Source organism: Silene latifolia, chromosome 2, assembly GCF_048544455.1.
Source record: "Silene latifolia isolate original U9 population chromosome 2, ASM4854445v1, whole genome shotgun sequence".
NCBI classification, from domain to species: domain Eukaryota; kingdom Viridiplantae; phylum Streptophyta; class Magnoliopsida; order Caryophyllales; family Caryophyllaceae; genus Silene; species Silene latifolia.
The window spans coordinates 147,884,693-147,906,388 of record NC_133527.1 but is presented as its reverse complement, the minus strand read 5'-3'; the positions used below and the strand labels follow the sequence as shown (position 1 = coordinate 147,906,388).

At 40.1% G+C, this 21,696-nt stretch overlaps 2 long non-coding RNA genes across 3 annotated transcripts; one reads left to right on the top strand and one right to left on the bottom strand.

Annotated features, from left to right (window-relative positions):
- Positions 1–382: 382 nt before the first annotated feature.
- Positions 383–3,680, bottom strand: LOC141643099 (uncharacterized). 2 transcript variants are annotated; one of them, XR_012543638.1, is made up of 3 exons: positions 3,405–3,680; positions 1,567–1,646; positions 383–1,149 (listed from the first exon to the last, which is right to left on the bottom strand). It is a non-coding gene; the product is annotated as an uncharacterized LOC141643099 (long non-coding RNA). The 2 variants fall into 2 exon arrangements; XR_012543639.1 differs by having other exon boundaries at positions 383–1,134.
- Positions 3,681–3,906: 226 nt separating this feature from the next.
- Positions 3,907–7,199, top strand: LOC141630600 (uncharacterized). The gene is made up of 4 exons (XR_012537522.1): positions 3,907–4,333; positions 5,442–5,633; positions 6,313–6,420; positions 6,884–7,199. It is a non-coding gene; the product is annotated as an uncharacterized LOC141630600 (long non-coding RNA).
- The last annotated feature ends 14,497 nt before the right edge of the window (positions 7,200–21,696 follow it).

Genomic DNA, 21,696 nt, shown 5'->3' with positions numbered 1-21,696 from the left:
AGTGTACCTAACCAGGTAAATGAGTGTATCTAGCAAGATAAGGACCTGTGTCTAACAATGTAAAGAAGTGTATCTAACTTGTTATATCTAGTAAGGTAAGTGAGTATATCTAACTTTTTTATTTCTAATGAGGAGTGTTTTAATAAAAAATAAACAAATCATTGATACGGAGAGAGTATATTAAATTAAGAAAATAATAGTCTAGAAACACAAAATAATATTGTTTGTCCATGCACAAAATAAGACTCATAGATGCACAAATATGTGAGAGAAATAGTCTTCTTTTTCAACCGTAATTTTTTTTGGTAATTACACAATACTAAAACTCTCTACTTAATGCATGATTAAACATATCACCAAAACATATAACTAAAACTCGCTCTCCGACAAATTACTGGTATATTCGTAGATACTACATCCGCAAATTGAGGGTAGATACATAAAAATCAAGTACTAGATACACATCCTCACCATAGTAGATACACAAGAACATATACAGTGTATCATACTACCATATACAAACATAAATAAAAGATGCTCAAATATACTCCATCCACAAAATGAAAAGTACGATCCAATTAGTCTGGAACTCATACAAAGGAATGAAATGATGCTTTAAGTTGATAGTAGGTATAAACATGTCCGGTAAGAACATACAAAGGAATGAAATGATGCTTTAAGTTGAGAAAATTCTTTGCTTTAAGCAAACCACTTCCAAGTTTTGCAATTGTTCTTGCCACGCTGTCAGAATACACAGATGCAGCTTTTCGGACATTTTGAAGGTGGGCGCCCACTCCGGAGACAACCTCAAGGCCGAGACTCCGAAAATGCTCCTCAGAATCATCCACAACATCTTCCAAAAGATATTCTAATATAATGCTGGACATGCTCTTACTCTCGGCCAGCACGGGAAGCTCTCACGCCTTCAGACCGTATTATTTCTTGAACCACGAAATGGAGAAGAGTCGTCTTGCCATCAGTTCCTTTGACGTCTGCCAGTTTCAAGAGTGTGCCCAGCTTGAATACTTGGGCCCCACCCCGATTTGTTCCGTCATTCATGCAGTTACCTGTCTTAAGCAGAGCTTCTAATAGCTTGAAGAAAATTCGACTGTTTCTGAGTTCCTTGCAAGCCGCCTGCTCAGCAAATGTCTAGTAGCATATGGTTAAGAGTTTAAGACTACGATTTTGCTCAAGACTTTGTACAAATCCCAATAATGCAGACGACATTCATAACTCGTTGTAGATGAGACTGTAACAGTGTAACACGCAAAATTTTCTTACGAGAAAATGGAGAGAATTTATAAAATGTCAGGAGAACCGCAACACCTTTGTCCTACATCATTTGACTAATCCACAATACTCGAAAACAAAATATTAATGTGCAGATAATTTATGTATGAAAAAGCAATATAAACAAGGGATATCCACTGCAATTTAACACGACGGACATACAGTTTAGGAACGTAAAATATGACAATAGACCACAATCTCTGTAATGTGTCAGTGAACGTGTGTGCGAAAGGGAGAGATTGAGCATACAATTTATCTGTAGGGGAGGGTGTTTACCTTGCTTGAACAATTGCCTCAAGCGAATTCTGTTCTTGAGGACTGAGGTGGCCCGGGATTGTGTCGACACTCCTTGTGACCTGATGTGATACATGAGGACTTATTAATGCAATTTTGTAGCTTATCACAATAATAGTCTAAATTTCTAGACTAAGAAAATGGCATGCTCCTAATTTCTTCCGAACATGAATTTAGGCCTATCAGGAGATTCTGGACACACTACTATGAAACGGTCTAGATACACATGTTAGTATCTCAGATACACATATCAATACTCCCGGATATACAAATCGATTTGTGTATCTAGAGTGTTGGTATATGTATCTGGGAGTATTGATATGTGTATCTAGGGTTATATATTTTGCAAGACTAAAAATGTCACCTTGTTAATGGTATCTAATGAAAGGCTTACCTACTAAGAATAGTTCACCTTGTTAATAAGATACATTTCAAGACTAAAAATGTCAGCTCTAAGATAACTCAAAAGTCCTCATCCAAGTGAACAACAATACCCCGGACCTCGAGGCGTTCCACAAACCACCCCTAGCCGTGATGATAATATAACAGAGAGATCAAAATCAATGTATAGTTTCTACCAAATGATAATCCACTAAAACTAAAGAAGTACTAGTATATATGATGATAAAAGCACCAATAATATGAACATGAAAGATGAAGATGAAACATGTTCAATCAAACACTAAAGAGAAGTCATTGTATTCATTCGGCAAAACGCAATACAGGTCGAAATACCATCACATTTTTCCAGTCTTTACAAAGACTAGGAGAAAGACCTAAAAGAGTACCAACCAAACTACCAACCTAAAACAGACCAACATAGGCTCCAATATAGTAAAGACAAGGCTAATTCATGTGAGCTAGACAGACCACAATAAACAGCTTAGCTACGCAAACTGGCGCTTATACTCTCGCCATGGAACAACTGGCTGTCCAGCATCTCGAGTCCTCCGAAACTCAAATACCAAGTTCCCCTGAGGCTCTCTCTTCTGGACAGTTTCAGTGACCTCTTACAACCGACCATAAATATACACAATCTTTGCATTCCCACTCCCATACCTAAGCCTCCTAACAATCAAAGTGAACAACAATACCCCTGGAAGGGTTCCACAAACTACTAAAACCAAGGAAGTACTAGTATACATCATACATGATAGGAGCACCAATAAATTGAACATGAAAGATGAAGAAGAAACATGTACAATCAAACACTAAAGAGAAGTCATTGTATTCATTCGGTAAAATGCAGTAGAGATCGAAATACCATCACATTTTTTCAGTCTTTACAAAGACTATGAGACAGACCTAAAAGAGTACCTCAAAATCCAACTCCACACATGACATTATTGGAAAGGGGCAATCAATATTGGTGATGAAGTCCGATAATGGCCAAGTAAGACAACAAAACAACAATGAACATCTAACGTTAAGAAATCTCTCTAACTAATAAAAATCGCTAAATAATAAAAATTGCTAATTGAAAAGAATCGTATTAAGAAAAGACCTGACATACACAATTTAAACATGTAATAGTCAAAGCTACAGTTCGCACAAAAATAAGATATAATTCGCGAAAAAACAGTACAATTAGCAGTAGAATTGTAAGAAAGTTTAAACTTGTGAATAAATTGGAGACGTTACATCAAGAACCGCAGTAGACGAATGATAGGCGAGCAAATGCGAAGTTATTCGACGCTATTTTGAGTGGAATGAGGCCGGAATGAAATTAGGGTTAGAATTCTTCAAATGTGGGGGAAATTAAGAAAATGATGGAAGCCATTAACGAAAACAATGAAAATTAGTACGAATTATAAGCTTACATGACGAAGAATTCCTAAATTTGATCAAAATTGGAGGATTGATGTGATGAACTTGAGCGGAACACGATCGAAAGTGTGATTTTATGCGAAATAGTTAGATAGAGATCCCACCGTCGTCATCGGAGAACGGTTGTCATCGGAGAGCGGTGCATGTCAGTGATGAGTGGTGTTAGTGAGAGTGAGAGTGTGTCGGGTGGATTTGGGGATTTTGTTTGAGAGGAAAAGGGGAGGAGAGCTGTAACGTATAGGGTTTTATTTGTATTGTTTGTGTCTTTAATGTTGGCCGTTGAATACGTTCATCCAATGGTCTGTGTTTAGTTCGTAAGTTCGCACCGAACTTTAGGTTCGCACAGGATCCTATTTCTATATATATATATATATATATATATATATATATATATATATAGAGTCGGGGTCAGGTGCGAACTAAAGTACGGTGCGAACCGTACGAACTACCCAAAATCAATAAAACACGCGCTTGACTTAATTGTAAACTATTCCCCCACTCTATGCTCCCACATTCAATTATTCATATCCTCTTTCTCTCTCACACCGACACAGGCTACTATTCCACGATCTCCGATCGCCGACGCCGAACCACCAATCACAGCCGAAAAACACAGAAAGCCCCACTGCGACTACCTAATCTACCAGCGATGCCGACCTTCAACATAGCCGAACGCGTCTTATTTCGTTTGTCTCCTTCATACTTCACATCATTGGTTCATCTCGCCGGAAGAACAAGACCTGCACGCCGGAGAAATTAAATTTGTGACGGGAAATCGTCGGCAATAGTATGATCAAATCGTCCTTCATGCTCTTGATGATGAATTAGGGTTCTGAATTCCACTTGATGTGCATTATCTGGGAAATAGATCCATCAAATTCGAAGAAATCGATGAGTTACCACCGACAAGTCAAATTCCCAGGTACTCCCGATTTTTTCCCCATTTCTTGTTTAAACTTCAAATTACCATACATTCAGCTGTTAATTGGTTATGAGTTTACATTTTTACTGTGTAATTAGTATTTGTTTGCTTGATGATTTGTCTTTTGTCTGATTAGCCAGAGAATTGCGAGTTTTCCATGCATTTTTAGATTACAAAAGGTATAATTGATTTTCCCTGAAATTGCAACAATTAGATTCAATTGAAATTGCAACAAGCCCTGTTGTGTTATTTCACCTTTACTTGATAATGCACTATATTTTTCCATCGTGAAAAATTTCTGCAGAAGATATTGTAAAAGAGAAGCTTCTTGACCATATTACCTTCACAAGAGGGCTTGTTTCACCATTCTCTGTTTGTTTGTTCGTATACATTTGAGTGTATCTAACAAGCTACGAGTATGTATCTCATAACTTATTGGAGTGTATATAACTAGCTAAAGGTATGTATCTAGTAACTTAAAGTAGTGTATCTAGCAAATTAAAGGTATGTATGTAGTAACTTAAGAGTGTATCTATCCAAAAGTAGGACGCGTAAGGGTTTAGGGTTGGATTAGGCGGCCCGAACTAACCCAACCCTAAGCTCTTTCCCTTATTATGTATTAGAAAGCTACATGTATCTATCTACTAATTTAAATAAGTGTATCTAGCTAGGTAAATGTATGTATCTGTTAACTTAAAGTAGTGTATCTAGCAAACTAAAGTTATGCATCTAATAACTTAAAGAAGTTTATCTATGATTCTATCAATGAACGTACATGGAGATGGGAATTTTCAGCATCCTTAATATCTGAATCTTACCTCTTTTGTCTATATATTATGGTTTATCATATCCTTGAATGGACTATCTGATATCCTCATGAACATATGAATCTCATTGTTGTCATGGTATCAAATGCGGAACTGCATATCCTTAATATCTGAATCTCATTGTTGTCATGGTTTATTCCCTGGTATCAAATGCGGCCTATATCGCCTCAAAATACGTAATGGTAACCTGAAAAATCTTATAGCTTGATCACGGTTTTGTGTAATGGTAGATATTAGTGTTATCCTTAATATCTGAACCTCCTGAGTCTTTGTTTATGAAGGAACTAAGAAAAAGAGGCATTTCATCAACATCATTACTTGAGGAGATCTATAGGGACACAATTGAGGAAGAGATTATACAAGAGAGAGGTAATAGACCATTCTCTAAGAGAAATTCAATCACAACTGGCTTTGATAAAAGTTTAACTAATCAAAGGGAGCAATCAATGGCGTTGAACAGCGAAGGGCTTGAGGTTGATCACACATTAATTTTAATTATTGTGTTCACTAACAATATCGCATTACAAACTGATGGCATATTTTTTGTTTCTAACTCAAATGACCATACCAGATGGAATTGATCATCTGCGTCTCATACGATCCAGTCAATTCTTATATGGTGTACTTTGAGTCATAGGGTGTAAGGCAGGTCATTTTTTGCCATGCTTATGAAGGTCTTTGTCATTTGTTTGGTAGATTAGTCATTTTGGGTTTCTAACTAGTCATTTAAGTTTATTTAGAATCATTTCAGATAGTGTCATTATCGGGTCACATGTTCTTAGGTTGTATCAATATTGGGTCCAAAAAATTTCAGGTAAGGAGTTTCAAGTCATATTCAAATTGTTCTGTTAGGGGTCTCGGCTCTGTTTATTCAAAGGTCTTGCGTTCAAACCCCATTATGGCGAGAATACCTTGGATATGCAATGAGTTGGGTAATATTTTTGACTACTAGTTTACCATTGACTAGGTTCAGCTGATTTTTCAACATGTTGCCCAATCGATTTGCACCTCCCAATTGTACTCGTGTTGGCTATTTACTTCATTGTTTCTTTTATAAAGCTCCACCAGAAAATTTCTGTACTTATTTTTCTGTACTTGTCTTGTGGACTGGTTATATATGACTACTATTTTCTTTTCTTAATTATTGAACAGGGGTTGATTCCACGTGCTAAACTTTTGTTAAGACTTGGCGGAACCTTCTTCTTGGCATTTTGGCCACTTATCCTCTTAACTATCGCCTCTACCGCTGCTCTCTATTTGGTAAACAGCCTGATCGTGCTTATGTAGTTTCAATAGATGTGTCTATCAGTCTGTTCAGTAGTATGAGTTTCAAGGATTTAGTGTCATGGGAACATCTTTTCAAATGAACATATGTGGGCAGCATCATGGACAGATAATTGTTTTTTTCCCCTCATTGTTGTCATGCAGTTCCACTTTTTAACAATGAATCTCATCCATGCATCCTTATTCTCCTTTCATTTTACCCATGGTATCTAATATCTACCATTACACAAAACCGTGATCAAGCTATAAGATTTTTCAGGTTACCCTTACTATTTTGATTGTTTATTGATACCAGGGAATAAAAATTTTAGGCATTTGAATTTTGTGATCGGAAGTTATGAACTTTTTGAAGCGTTTGATCCGTCAATTGTTGACATATGTATTGCTATTGCAGAGTTAATTCAATCTAATGGCTTCAATGTTTATTTTTAATATATAGTACAAAGTTTGATGGCTGGTGGATGTTTGGCGTGGGTGCGACGGGTCAAGTGGCAGGTGTGCATCGTCGTTCCCGAAGGTAATCGGAGGAGCAGCAGCTGGAGACAAGAAAAAGAAGAGAATCAACTCTGTGCCGCATTCTAGTGATCATGGAGAAATTTACTAATCTAATAGAGGAATATAGGATATTGTTGGAAGGTATGGACTATGGAGTACTAATTTTTTCTGAGATGATGGATTTTGTGTACATAAATTCCAAGCCCTTGTAAAGCATTAATGTAATTCTGAGACTTGAAGTAATCATAATATTCATAAAGTTTTATTTTGTTAATAGGGTAACTTTGTTTTCTCTCGGAGTATTCCCCATATATTTTACCTCACCGCCTAAATTGAAGTAAACGCTCCAAAATCCATCTTGAACTCTTACATGTTTTTGTTCATCGTTCGAGCCATAATTTAAAACGTTAGTCGATGGATTTTAATTCATAGTGTAATACGAACCCGGTTCTATGAATAACGTTAGCCGTAATCTAAATTTAGAATATTATACTTAAGTTTATTTTCGACGACAACTGCTTCATCTATTTGTTTACCTCGACATCTACTCCTATACTTGAAATTGTAGATTTAAAAAAAATTCAGCCGTTAATAGTGTCTACAAAACTAGCCAAGCTAATTCTCGAATATATGTGCCTATATTCTCAGAGTCTATCCAGTACCTTAAAAATATGTATTTAGTAACATAATAAAGCGTATTTAGTTAGCTAAAGATATATATCTACTAATTTAAAAGAGTGTCTAACAACTTAAGAGTATGTATCTAGTGATTTAACGGAGCATATCTAGCAACTTAAATAAATGTATCTAGTAACTTAAATAAGTGTATCTAGCTAGCTTAATGTATGTATGTAATAATATAAAGAAACGTATCTAACAATTTAAATAAATGTATCTACTAACTTAAAGGAGTGTATCTACTTAGCTAAAGGTATGTATCTAGCAATTTAAATAAACCTATCTAGAAACTTACAGAAATGTATCTAGTAACTTAAAGGAGCGTATCTTTGCAATTAAAAGAAGTGTATCTAGTAAAAAATGACACTTTCCATAAGGGTGTCGCGGACACTTTCCTAGTTAAAATATTCATCAATGCATGGGTTTTGATTAGGTCAAATTTTTAAGAAATGACAAACGTAGCATTAATGTTAATAATAATAATAGAAAACATTTTATCTAGCAAGGTACAACTACGTATCTATTAAACTATAGGTATGTATCGACTGACTTAAAATCAATGTATCTAGCTAACTAAAGATATGTACCTAGCAACTTAAAGAAGTGTATCTAGCAAGCTAAAACTTTATATATAGAAATTTAAAAGAGTGTATCTACTAACTTAAAATCGCTTTACAATATACCTCCGTAACTCTAATAGAAAATCAAGAAACAAACGTGTACTCCGTAGTATACTCTATAATCTCAGCACCTCCTGCAGACCTCATCTTCCTGAGAACATCCGACATCTCCTCTCTCTTTCGCTTGGCCCGCTTGTGGATTCCCAGCTTCCTCTTGGCCAATTTCAGGCATGCTTGTCCTTACCAAACTTCAGAAGTTCGATAATCCTCTCTGACAACATCCTCACAAAATGAGAGAAGTAAGAAAAATGGTTACTGTGATCCTTGATGCCGCTAGTGTGTTCGCCAAAAACGGGCTTCGTTGTTCACTGTTAATCGTAGGCACACGAATTTACGAAGAAAAGCGACGAAATGAATTAATCGTAGAGATCCTTGATGCCGTTAGTGTGTTCGCCGGATTTTGGGAGTGTCGCCGTAGTCTGGGATTGGGAGTGTCGTCGGTGATTTGTCGACATGGATAGTGCTCGCCGGCGACGACAAGTGGGAAGTGCGGATGAGAGAAGTAAGAAAAATGATTACTGTGATTGATTATTGTAAATATAATGAGTTAGTGTGTTCGTCGGCGTCTAGGTCGTCGGAGCAGTGACGGTGGTGTAACCCAACCTGGTGGTCGGCAATGGCGTGACAGTGATGACGATGTTGGTTGGTTGTGTGGCTGTTGATTGAAGAGGATAGGAGAGAATACGGGGAAGATGTGATTTGGGCCTTTCAATTGTTTAGTCTAATTAGTCTATTAGTTTTATTAGTTCGCACGGTTCGCACCGAACTTTAAGTTCGCACGAGATCCAAGAGAGAGAGAGAGTTAGGATCCGGTGAGAACGAACATTCGGTGAGAACGACTCTCCTCCCTTGGATTAAAAGTGGAATGTACGACTGATATTTGCGCTTAAATTAAAGTCATTAATAAATCCATCAAGCCCCGCGGGTCCCACCTGCTTCCTTCGTTATGTGCGTAACTTTGATATTGCACTTTGATATTGCCATTGGCATTTCCTTTTAATCCATCATTTTAATCAAAGTCAGCCATCATCTTCCTCCATCATTTCAAAAATGAACACTAATCCATTACACTAACGAACTTATTCTCTCTAATGTCCTCTAAATCATCCCCCTATTTTCCAATTCTTAAATTGGTAAGTTCAGTTTCGTGTTTATTATTTTACTGCCGGAATTTAGCCAGATTTCCGACGACGAGGTCGCGGATTGAATGATGAATACTTGGGAAATGGTGGAGATAGGACTGTCGACGGCGGTATCAACCCAGATCTGAAAAGAAATTGAACCCAACAGCCTTCCGTCTTTGAGTTTCTCTTCTTCACTCTCAATCGCCTATTTTAATGTAACTACTCAAGTTTTTGATGTATCTAACCACTATTTTAATGTATCTAAACATAGATATGCAAAATTACTTACTAGGTACATTAAAATTTCTTTGAGATACATTAATATAGAACCCAGATACATTGATTTTCGGAGTTTGTTGTAGTTCACTGTGGAATACCATTTTCCAGAGGATCCCAATTATTTCAAGATTGGCGATCCATAATTGTATAAGTTCATCGAGGAACGAAACAACCATCATTCCTGTTTTAGCATACATTCTTGTACTGTTAACCTGTTGTGGGAAATAATCTGTATACTTCCCTTTAATATGAAGGATTATAACGATATAATAAAGATGATCTAAGGTCATAAAATAAAATACATAAACATAAGTAAAAAGATTTAGAATTAACCTCGGGTCCTAGCAAAATTGGCCTAAGAACAATATCAAAATTGATATTCGCCTATTAGTTGCACCCAAGACGGTCTGAGATACACCCTTTGATATTCGTCTTCGTGTTTTGTGATGAGAAAGAGGAGGCAAGGCCAGAAAAAGAATTAGGTCAGAAATAATTCTCTACCTTTCTTTTTATATAAACCGAAATCCGAAATCAATTAGGAAAGAAACATCTCCTAATTTTCGGCCAAGACGGTCTGAGATACACCCTTTGATATTCGTCTTCGTGTTTTGTGATGAGAAAGAGGAGGCAAGGCCAGAAAAAAAATTAGGTCAGAAATAATTCTCTACCTTTCTTTTTATATAGACCGAAATCCGAAATCAATTAGGAAAGAAACATCTCTTAATTTTCGGCCAATGTGAACCGAAATAAGGAATTAAATTTCCTTATTTTTGGTCTTTCCAAAAAAATATAAAGTGTGTTAAATTGTCATCTAGTGAGGATCGAACTCATGACCTCTTGGCTTGTGTACCCTCACTATTACCACTATGACACATTCAACTTGTTGATATTAAATACAACTGATTATATTTAACTACGAATTAACAGATTAATTCGTCCAAACTAACCTTATATATATTTAATTAAATATAACTTATTATATTTAATTTACGAATTGACAGTTAATTCGTCTCAACTTAATATTATTTAATTTTCATTAAATAATTATCTCATCAACACATTGACTAACTTTTTAGTCATTTTGGGCATCAATGTAATTATATTTCTATAACCACATTTCTCAAATACGTCCTATAGGTGTGACCTTTAGGGACCAGTTGATCACCGCCATCTGTATGATAATAACGTCAAACTTTCTAGCAAGCCAACCGTTATTAGGTAAACGTTAATCAACTGATTAAATATACGAATTATACCCTTGTGAACCTGTAAGAGATTTACAAATGTTATCACACTAATTTGTGGAGGACACCACTCAACAAACTCCCACTTGTCCTCACAAGTGTATGTGCGATAACCGATTCTCATATCCTTTAAAATTTCTCCCACTCAATGTAAAACAATTTGCAAATCCGAATTCACAAACGTCGTATTTTACAAGCGATCATTATCAAGAGTGGTTTTCCCGACTAGAGAGTAACTTAACTGATAAACGAATCAACATTCGAGCATGGCCATGCATTTCAGTTACAACTCCTCGAGTGGCCCCGAGAAATAACTATACCGATAAGGGTTGGATATTTTCCTCAACTCAAATCATGCGACGTAAGCACGTATGAAATGACCCCGAAAAATCTACTTAGCCCCAGTTACGGTAGACCGTGAGAAAGAAACCAAAGTCACCCAAAAACTGCCTTAATCTCAAGAGACAGTTGATAGTCAAAAGAATCGACTCTAGGTACACAATGGATGTCCTATCCACGACCTGACACCGAATGTTTTTTAACATTTAGGACTCCATTACGTTGTCACAAAAAGTTGTCCTACGAGGTATCGTCATAATCTCGTATCTGTGATCGATTAGTCAACCGTTTAACTTATGGCTCGTTGAACCCACCATCAATCGACTGCACAATATAATAGCCGGAGTTATCAGCTCACATTGGCGATTACGGACAAAAACAAAAATAATGTAATTCAGTTCACTTTGTGGCGTTCAATGTTGTCAGTACAATCCACATGAAAAACAAAATATTATATATATAAAATGATGAAGTTATAAATAATATATGAAAAAGATAATGTATCAAATCCATAATCAAGTACTACAACTTTGGAACATGTTTAATTCCCATGGAGTTAACATGCCCTACATGTTTATCATAATTCAACGGTTTGGTGAGAGGATCCGCGATGTTATCATCCGTCGCAATCTTGTCAATCACTATCTCTTCTTGCTCCACGTAATCACGGATCAGGTGAGCCTTCCGAAGTACATGTCTAGATTTGTTGCTAGGCTTTGGCTCCTTAGCCTGGAAGATGGCACCTCTATTGTCACAATAGATGGTGATCGGGTCATTCGAACTAGGAACTACCGAAAGCCCTTGTAAGAATTGACGCATCCATATCGCTTCCTTTGCTGCCTCCGAAGCGGCATAGTACTCGGATTCAGTAGTAGAATCTGCTACAACACTCTGTTTGGAACTCTTCCAGCTGACCGCAGCACCATTAAGAGTGAAGACGAACCCGGACTGAGATTTTGAATCATCTCGATCCGTTTGGAAGCTAGCATTTGTGTAACCGGTTGCGCATAGCTTAGTATCGCCTCCATAAGTCAATACCCAATCCTTAGTCCTCCGTAGGTACTTGAGGATATTTTTGACTGCTATCCAGTGTGTTTCACCTGGAGTCTTTTGGTACCGACTCGTCATACTCAATGCATATGCCACGTCTGGACGTGTGCATATCATGGCATACATGATCGATCCTATTGCAGATGCATAAGGAACACGACTCATGCGTTCAATACCTTCAGGCGTCGTGGGTGACTGAGACTTGCTCAACTGCATCCCAGTCGTCATAGGAAGGTTCCCCTTCTTGGAGTTGCTCATGCTGAACCTCTCAAGAACCTTATCTAGATAAGATTCCTGACTGAGTGATAACGTCCGTCGTGATCTATCTCGGTAGATACGGATTCCCAAAATACGCTGTGCCTCACCCAGATCTTTCATCTGGAAATGGTTCTTCAACCATTCTTTAACCGAAGAAATGAGAGGAATGTCATTCCCAATCAAGAGTATGTCATCGACATAAAATATCAAGAATACAATCTTGCTCCCACTCGACTTGATGTATAAGCATGGTTCCTCGACCGATCGAGTGAAACCATACTCTTTTATCACTTGGTCGAAACGATGATTCCAACTCCGAGAAGCTTGCTTAAGTCCATAAATGGAACGCTTAAGCTTGCATACTTTCTTAGGATGCTCAAGATCTATGAAACCTTCGGGTTGCACCATGTATAACTCTTCCTCCAAATAACCGTTTAAGAAGGCGGTTTTCACATCCATTTGCCAAATCTCATAATCATGAAATGCGGCAATCGCTAAGATTATCCGAATGGAACGTAGCATGACTACAGGTGCAAAAATCTCATCATAATGCAATCTTTGCACTTGAGTGAAACCTTTTGCCACAAGTCGTGCCTTATAGATATCTGGTTGTGCGTCTACAGAACGCTTTATTTTGTAAAGCCATTTGCACTGTAGAGGTTTTACCTTATTAGGCAAATCAACTAGATCCCATACGTTATTCTCATACATGGAGTCCATCTCGGATTGCATGGCTTCAAGCCATAGCTTTGAGTCGGAACAGGCCATAGCACCTTTATAGGTTGCGGGTTCATTACTTTCTAGAAGTAAAACGTCATTCTCCTCGACCATACCAATGTATCTGTCCGGAGGATGAGAGTCTCTACCCGACCTCCTAGGTTCCTCAGGAATATTAACCGTATCATCAGTTGGAGGTACAACTTCCTCCATCTGTTCCTCGGTTGTAGGTTCTGGAATCTCCGACAGCTCGAAGGTTCTATTACTCGACTTGTTCTCGAGAAACTCTTTCTCTAAGAATGTCGCACTAGCCGCAACAAAAACTCGATGTTCGGTTGGCGAATAGAAGTAATGACCAAATGTTCCTTTTGGATAACCTATAAAGTACGTCTTGACCGATCGCGGGCCGAGCTTATTCTCGTGTCTCCACTTGACATAAGCCTCGCAGCCCCAAACCCGAATAAAGGACAAGTTAGGTACTGCTCCCTTCCACATTTCATATGGAGTCTTGTCGACAGCTTTAGACGGACTTCGCTTAAGTATAAGAGCAGCTGACAAAAGAGCATAACCCCATAATGAATCAGGCACTACCGTGTGACTCATCATGGATCGAACCATATCAAGTAAGGTTCGATTTCTCCGTTCGGACACACCATTTAATTGAGGTGTTCCAGGTGGAGTTAACTGTAGAGCGATTCCACAGTCTTTCAGGTGTTGATCAAACTCATTTGAAAGATATTCGCCACCCCGATCTTAACGGAGTGCTTTAATCTTTCTACCCAGTTGGTTCTGTACCCTATTCTGGTATTTCTTGAATTTCTCAAAGGACTCGCTTTTATGCTTCATTAAGTAGACATATCCGTATCTACTCAAATCGTCCGTGAAAGTGATAAAATATCTATAGCCATCTCTAGTGGTAATTGACATAGGTCCACATACGTCCGTATGTATGAGTCCTAATAGGTCACTAGCGCGCATTCCAACACCTTTTAAGGAAATTCGAGTCATCTTGCCAATGAGACATGATTCACACGTGCCATATGCAGAAATTCCGAATGAGGGAATAGTCCCATTATCGACGAGTTTCTTTACGCGTTTCTCATTTATGTGTCCCATTCGACAATGCCATAGATAGGTTTGATCTTTGTCACCAACCTTTAATTTCTTATTATTCATGTGTAATACTTCCGTGGTTTGATCTAAGATATAAATTCCATTCATGGAAACTACTTTGCCATAAATCATTTCATTAAAAGAGAAAATACAACTATTATCCTTTATTGAAAATGTAAAACCGTTTTTAGCAAGTGCGGAAATAGAAATAATGTTCTTAGATAAACTGGGTACATAGTAACAGTTATTTAAAGATAACTCAAAACCACTAGGGAGTTGGATTACATATGTCCCCTTCGAGGCACAACAAACTCGTGCTCCATTCCCGACTCGCAAGTCCACATCACCTTTTTCGAGAGGTATGATGTTCTTTAGGCCCCGCAAATGATTACACGATGAGAACCACAACCAAAGATCTAGTACCCAAGTTCCGAAACTTGCATGGTTAATCTCAATAATATGAATATAAGATGACATACCAACAGAAGCGACACGGCCTGCTTTGATGTCCTCACGGTAGACGGGACAGTTCCTCCTCCAATGTCCAGTCTTGTGACAATGGTGGCACTCTATGTCACCGCCCTTGCTCTTTGTCTTGCCCTGTGAGCCACTAGTCTCACCAGGCGCACTCTTACCGTTTCCTGGCTTCTTAAACTTTGGCTTACCTACAGCTAGGTCTCCATGAGCCTTGCCCTTACCTTTACCTTTGTTGTGAATCGTGAGAACATCCTGCTTCATGCTCCCACTCAATTTCATATCCTTCTCGGTCTGTACGAGAAGGGAGTGTAGCTCATGAGGACTCTTTTTCAAGTCATTCATGTAGTAGTTCGCCCTGAAAAGGGCAAAACCATCATGAAGAGAATGAAGCATTCGGTCAATGACAATGCTCTCACTGATTCTACAATTCAGTGACTCCAGTTTCTCGACATTCTCAATCATGTGAAGAATGTGTGGGCTAACCGGTTGGCCCTTCTGGAGTTTCGCATCAAAGAAGCGACAGGTATGCTCATATGTAACGATTCTCGGTGCCTTTGAGAACTCGTTAGTGAGCGTGGTGAAAATCTTGTTTGCACCTTGGGCAATGAAGCGTCTCTGCAAATTGGTTTCCATTGCAAAGATGAGTACGTTCTTTATCGCACCCGCTTCCATAACGAAATCACTATAAGCGAGTGACTCGTTGACTCCTGCATTTGGGCCTGGGTTGACCGGTATTGGCTCAGTTAAATACCTGAGCTTACCGTCAGCAGTGGCAGCATTCCGTAGTGCCGCCTCCTGTGGACAATGGGCTACAGGGGCGCTAGGGAACAAGCATTTGCATTTTGTATGGAGTCGCCACCAATTTTTATGGGAAATTGGAACCGTTCGAATACCTCGTGCCATGTCAAGACACAAAGTAAAGACATGAACACTAAGCAATCGTTACCCTTAGCATTCTATGTCTAGAATGACTCTCGTGGATGCCAATGAACACGGGTGTTCACGGAGATCTGGAGTAAGGGGCGAGGGTACGTATTAGGAAGCTCTTTTAATCGAACACCTAATCCCGCCCGCCTCGATAGAGGCCTCTACTAATGATTAGGGACATCATCTATACTTGATATATCGTCGATTATATGCATGCAATGCAACATCCAAGTTTTAATCCTAACATGTGAGAATTAATACTAAGTCGGTGGACAGTTAATTAGCAAACAATTGGGTCGAAGTAGGAATTAAGGTTCAATTACATGTGAAAACATACAAACAATAAAAGAAATACAATAATTATGAATTACAATAATGAAAATTACAATAATTACATCGGATTAGGCGATTTATGTCGAAAATACCTTTAAAACAGATAATTTTGAGAAAAAGAGATAAAAGAATAAAAGAAAGAATCAAATAAATTAACGAACAGGAATTAGCGTGATATTACGGATAATAGTTAGTTAATATGTAAACTAATTACACTAGGTCAAGGCAGGAACGACAGGGACATAACTCAACCAGAACAGCACAGAGAAGTCGTCCTTTGGAATAGGCGCAGCAGACGCCGCGTCTTCTTGGCTCGGCCTCGGCGTGAAGCCGTAATTGCAAGCCGTTAATGTTAATTGGTGATTTAATGATCAATTGGTATTATTTATTCGGATGAAAGTGATTAATGGGTTATTTAACATATGAATGGGTCATAAAACAGTAAAACATGAATAAGACGGAATTGAACGAATTAACATAAGATGGATTAATGATAGAAGTGAAAAATATTAATGAGTGAACAATTTAATTCAACTAATTAAGTTAGATACGGTGGATTAATGACGAATATATGATAGGTACGACAAATAACAGATGAAAACTATATCAAAGACGAATTCCAGAAACCCAATATTGATGAATTGAATCTCTACAACCCGGAATGAATTTAATGACGAAAACCCGCAAATATTGGATTATTAGGGATTTAAGTCGAATTTTGTGATCATTAAAACATATTAAAGATGATGATTACAATATACATGTGAAATACATGCTATCGTGATGAAGAATTGACAAATAAACGAAACAAATAAAAGGATTTGGGATGAATAACAGAGGACGAGCGAAGAAGAAAGGAAGCAGGAACTGCGGCAGCCTCACGAAGAGGCGCAGCAGGAACTGCGCTCTTTCGAAGAGGCGCAACAGTTGCTGCGTCCTTTCTCGACGGTTATCTACTGGAAATCCGTAAAAAGAGGTTTTAAAGCATGGTTTTAGAAATCGGCTTTAATGATATTTTCGACATAAACCTTACAACTGTGATACAATAATTAAAATACAATAAATAAATAAGGATTATACACCTCAGACTTACATGTTGACGAAACGAGAAGGACTAAGATATCGATTAGTGATGCTCGACGCGAATGCAAAGAAAGTGCCCTCGTAAGAGGAAAACGATTAATTAATTAAGTTGATTGATGTGGAGTTGGTCAAATTGGTCGGTCATGCAAACGGGAGGCCGGGTACTCGAAGGATCCGAGCTTACGTGGTCGAAAGTTCAAGCACGTAGACGCCAAAAAGTAAGAACAAAGTCTAGAATGCAAAGGGAGAAGAGAAGGGCGGACACTCGCGTGAGAAATATGAGGAGCGAAGGCTCCTATTTATACTAATCACGTGGAGGAATTAGGGTTTCGGAGACTCTTTGGAAGTGAATCTCGAAAAGATATGAAAAAGATACGAGAAACATGCAGAAAAGGACCTGGGAAGAGGCGCAGCAGCCACTGCGTCTCTTGGAAGAGGCGCAGCACCTGCTGTGTCTATTCCCAAGGGGTTTCCTCCTGCAGAAGAAAGATTTCCGTGTTTAAGTTATGGTAGGACGGAAATAATTCGGTTTTCCTTAATATCTTATGTGAATATTACGGGAAATTGTTTACTAAAAGATAAAATCTATGAAATATGGAATAGAAATATCCGGAACATTCCAGAACATTCTGACTCGGGATTTAACGGTTGTCAGAAAATGGAGACGGTTTTAGGCCGGACTCCAATGTACTCTAATTATCACAAAACGACCGTATCGGGATGTAGATGACAATTAAGAGGTAGACATTAATATTTGAGCAATCACTTGACGATAATCTTACGAATTGTCACAAATCGTTCCGCGAACCAAACATGCGGCCCAATCATCACCGGGTGGTTTGCGAGGGGTGTAGAAATGAGGTATCTACAGAGCCCCCACTTTGACTGAGGCTTGGACAAGGCGAAAGTCAAAGTATAGCCATCAGGTCAATCGAAGATTACAACCTGACGACTATGGCGACGCGAGGCGGCTCAAGGGGTCTGAGCCAATGACCTGTCGTCGGGAACATTTTAGAGGTTGTCGACTATCGGGGAGGGTCGTTTAAAGTCCATTAGACTACGTAAGGAGGCTCGCCAGCCATAAGAAGAGACCATACCTGAGACTTCTTCTCGAGATGCTTTCGGAGGTGCGTAGGAGCTAAGGGTAAGTGAGGAGCTAAGGGTAAGACCTAAAAGATACATAAGGATTGGTGCTAGGGTGTGGGGCCCTAAAGGAAAGCATTGACGGGAAGGAGGCCAAAAGTAAGTTCAACTTAAGAGTAACCGGAGGTTGGGTATAGGAACTCTATAGGTTTGGGAACTTATGGAGAATGACACCTTTGTCGAACTCCGCGGGGAAACACGAAATATTGTGAGTAGGAGGACACAGGCGGGAACTGCTGAAAGAAAACTGCTTGGGTAGTCTTCGAGAAATAATTGCGAGTAGCAGGACACAGGCGGGAACTGCTGAGGGGAAATCTGCTTAGGTAGATGTCAATCCTCACGTCTTGAGAGGGACAGTACGTCCGCTTACTCTCGTTGGAGACATGATTAGGAGTTATTCTTCTTGTCATGAGAGGGAAAGTATATCCGCTTACTCTCGGTGGAGACATAATGAAGGTGTGTCGAATTGTGTAAAGGAATAAACGCTCGTTGCGACAAGCAAAAGATCTTGGAAGGAATAAATAACGTGCGACAGTCTGCTGCTGGCTTGGAAATGCGGGCCGGAACGAAAGAAAATCGTCAAACGGACCAAAAGAACAAAAATAGCATCGGGGAAGAGGCGCACCAAAGATGGGCCCACAAATAACGAACTCATAACGAATTTTTGAAAATCCGTATGAAGGGAACACAAGGAAGAGGCGCAGCAAGAGCTGCGTCTCTTGGAAGAGGCGCAGCGCCTGCTGCGTCTATTCCCCAACTTGGTTTTTCTGCGTAAAAACGCGATGAATCAGAGGGATTGTTTCATTTGTTCGAAACACAATTTACACAATTTCTCTCTCAAATCTTCACCATTTCCGCCAAGGTTTGATCCAAAAGCTTGAATTAATCATGACTAATCGAGGTATGTGTCTCAATCTTGCATTAATCATCCACATTTGTCCAATTTTGAGCCGAAAAATCTAGGGTTTATGACCCATTTGATCGAAATTTTGGGGCTTTTCCCCCAAACGCATTTGCCTTGTCAAATTGGCGTTATAAATGGATAGTAGGTAATATTAGGAACATAACCATGTATTTGTCTCGAACTTTCATCAAGTTTTGAGCCTTTGAGTGAAATTTGAGACGGTTTTACAGCTAAACCGTAAATCGCTTCGAAAATAGCCTTAGGATTGCCCATTTGCGATGAAACTTGATATTTGGGATCCTTGAATGATGGGTAAACTTTCTACCATCTCGGAATTTTGGTTTGTGACAGCTTTTTCAGGACACTTTTTAGGGCATAATCGCCGTTATAACGAAATGTTGCTGAAATTTCGACTCGAACCCGGAACTAGGCTTCAAATTAGGCTTGACTTGACCCAAATTACCACATGAGTGATCGGGTTGGTGAAAATAGGGCCAAGGATGGCGGGAAAAGAGCAGTTTCAGGGCTTTGAAGGCTCGAAAATCCCTTAATCAAGGCTCGTCGTCACGTGACGCGGCCTAAATTTGCTTTAATGTTGCAGGTGATGAGGCTTCTACTTCTGGGAGAGCTCCCATGGAGATCGACGCTGCTACTGTCGAGGAGGCTTTAGAGCAGGCCTTCACCGCCGCGGTGATGGCTGCTGGGGACGAGATTCACGAGGAGGAGGCCGTCGTGGAGGCGGAGGCCCCGAGACGGACCAACGTCGGACGAGGAGGTCGTCAGCTGAGAGGAGCTCCCGCGTGGGCTGAGACTTGGGAGAGCAGCACACACCGGTGGGGGTGCAGAGGGTCACCTGTCCTACAGGACGGTGAAGAGTTTGGTAAATAGGAATTCACTACTCATTACTCATCCTCTTTCATTCATTTGTTCAAATTTCTTTCAAATTCTATTCAAAACTAAAGATAGTTTTGTTTCAAATCACAATAGAAGGCCGGGAATATCAGGTCGTTCTCGGGTTACACGACAACAATGGGGCACTACGAGCGGCTGTCGGCGGAGGAGAGGGCCATGATCGAGCGTGGAGCGTTCGGTCCTTTGGTGCAGGTCTGGAGGGACATCGCGAAGAGGAAGTTGCGGGCTAACCTTAGCCTGGTCCGCGCTTTCTTGGACCGATTCTGGGATACGACTTCCACATTTCACATGCCTTTCGGTGAGGTGGGAGTCACTTTGGAGGAATACGGCATGATTTCTGGTCTGCCGTGCGGGACCGAGGAGGTGGAGTGGCCGAAGACTGCCATGAGGGCGGACTCGGCCGAGGCGAGGAGATTGATCGGCTGGAACTTGTCGCCGAAGGTCATCACGATCTTGGGTTTGATACCCAATTCTTACGTTCGAGACTACTTTGCGGGGAAGACCCCGGCGCCGGTGACGATTGACGGGAGAGAGACGCGCTCCTCCTCCTCCTGTACAAACAGCGAGGGCTCGTCTGTGGCTCTTGTGGTTTCTGTCTTCGATTTACCTCGGAGACAAGGGCGAGAGGTCACGACGAAGCTTCTTCCCTTCCTTTCGACCCGAGTTCCCTAGGGCGTTGGGACCGGGTCATCATGGGTTTTGGTCCTCATCCGCTTCATGAGGGCCATGGTTCGTCCGGAGTTGATGGAGAAGGGGACTTCTCCTGGTGCTGTCGGACCTGGACTACTGCTGGAGGTATGAACCTTCCTTTAGACCAAAGTTAATTCTTCTCTTTATCAAATCACGAAAGATCGTCATTGATTATTTTGCTTTACAGGCGTGGGTGTACTCCTACTTCCCGGGCCTCGCGCCCAAGAGGACGGAGCCACTGGAGAGGGCCTATCCCGTGGTGAGGGATTGGGTGATGTGCCGGACGAAGAGCAAGCGTTCTTCTCACAACGTCTACTGGCGGGACGTGAACGCTCTTCAGCTGAGCAGCGTGAGTATCTCACTTTATATTTGCTCGTGCTTCTTATATTTGCTTTTAATTGATCATGGGAATGATCCTTGCTTTATCTTGTCACAATGGGTGCTCAGACCTTGGGCGGAGTACGCTGGAGCGCCTCCTTTCGTGGCTGAGGTTCTTCGACCTAGGAGCTCGAGCCGACAGCTGTTGAGGACGTCGATGGGTCCTGTGTGGTACTTGGGCGAACGCTTGGCTCGTCAGTGCTCGCGGGACGTGTTGACGATTCCCGTTGATCCTCCTAGGACAATGTTTAGGGAGCCTTCTGAGGCTGAGAGGGAGGCGGACTTGGCTGGTGCCAGTGGTGACGCCCTTCTTCTTCCTGGCGAGGACTACTCGGCGTTCCTTTACGGGAGGTTGGCGTACTGGCCGGTAGTGGTGAGTATCTTTTACTTTTCCTCTTGATTTGATTTTGAGAATTATGATGAAAGAT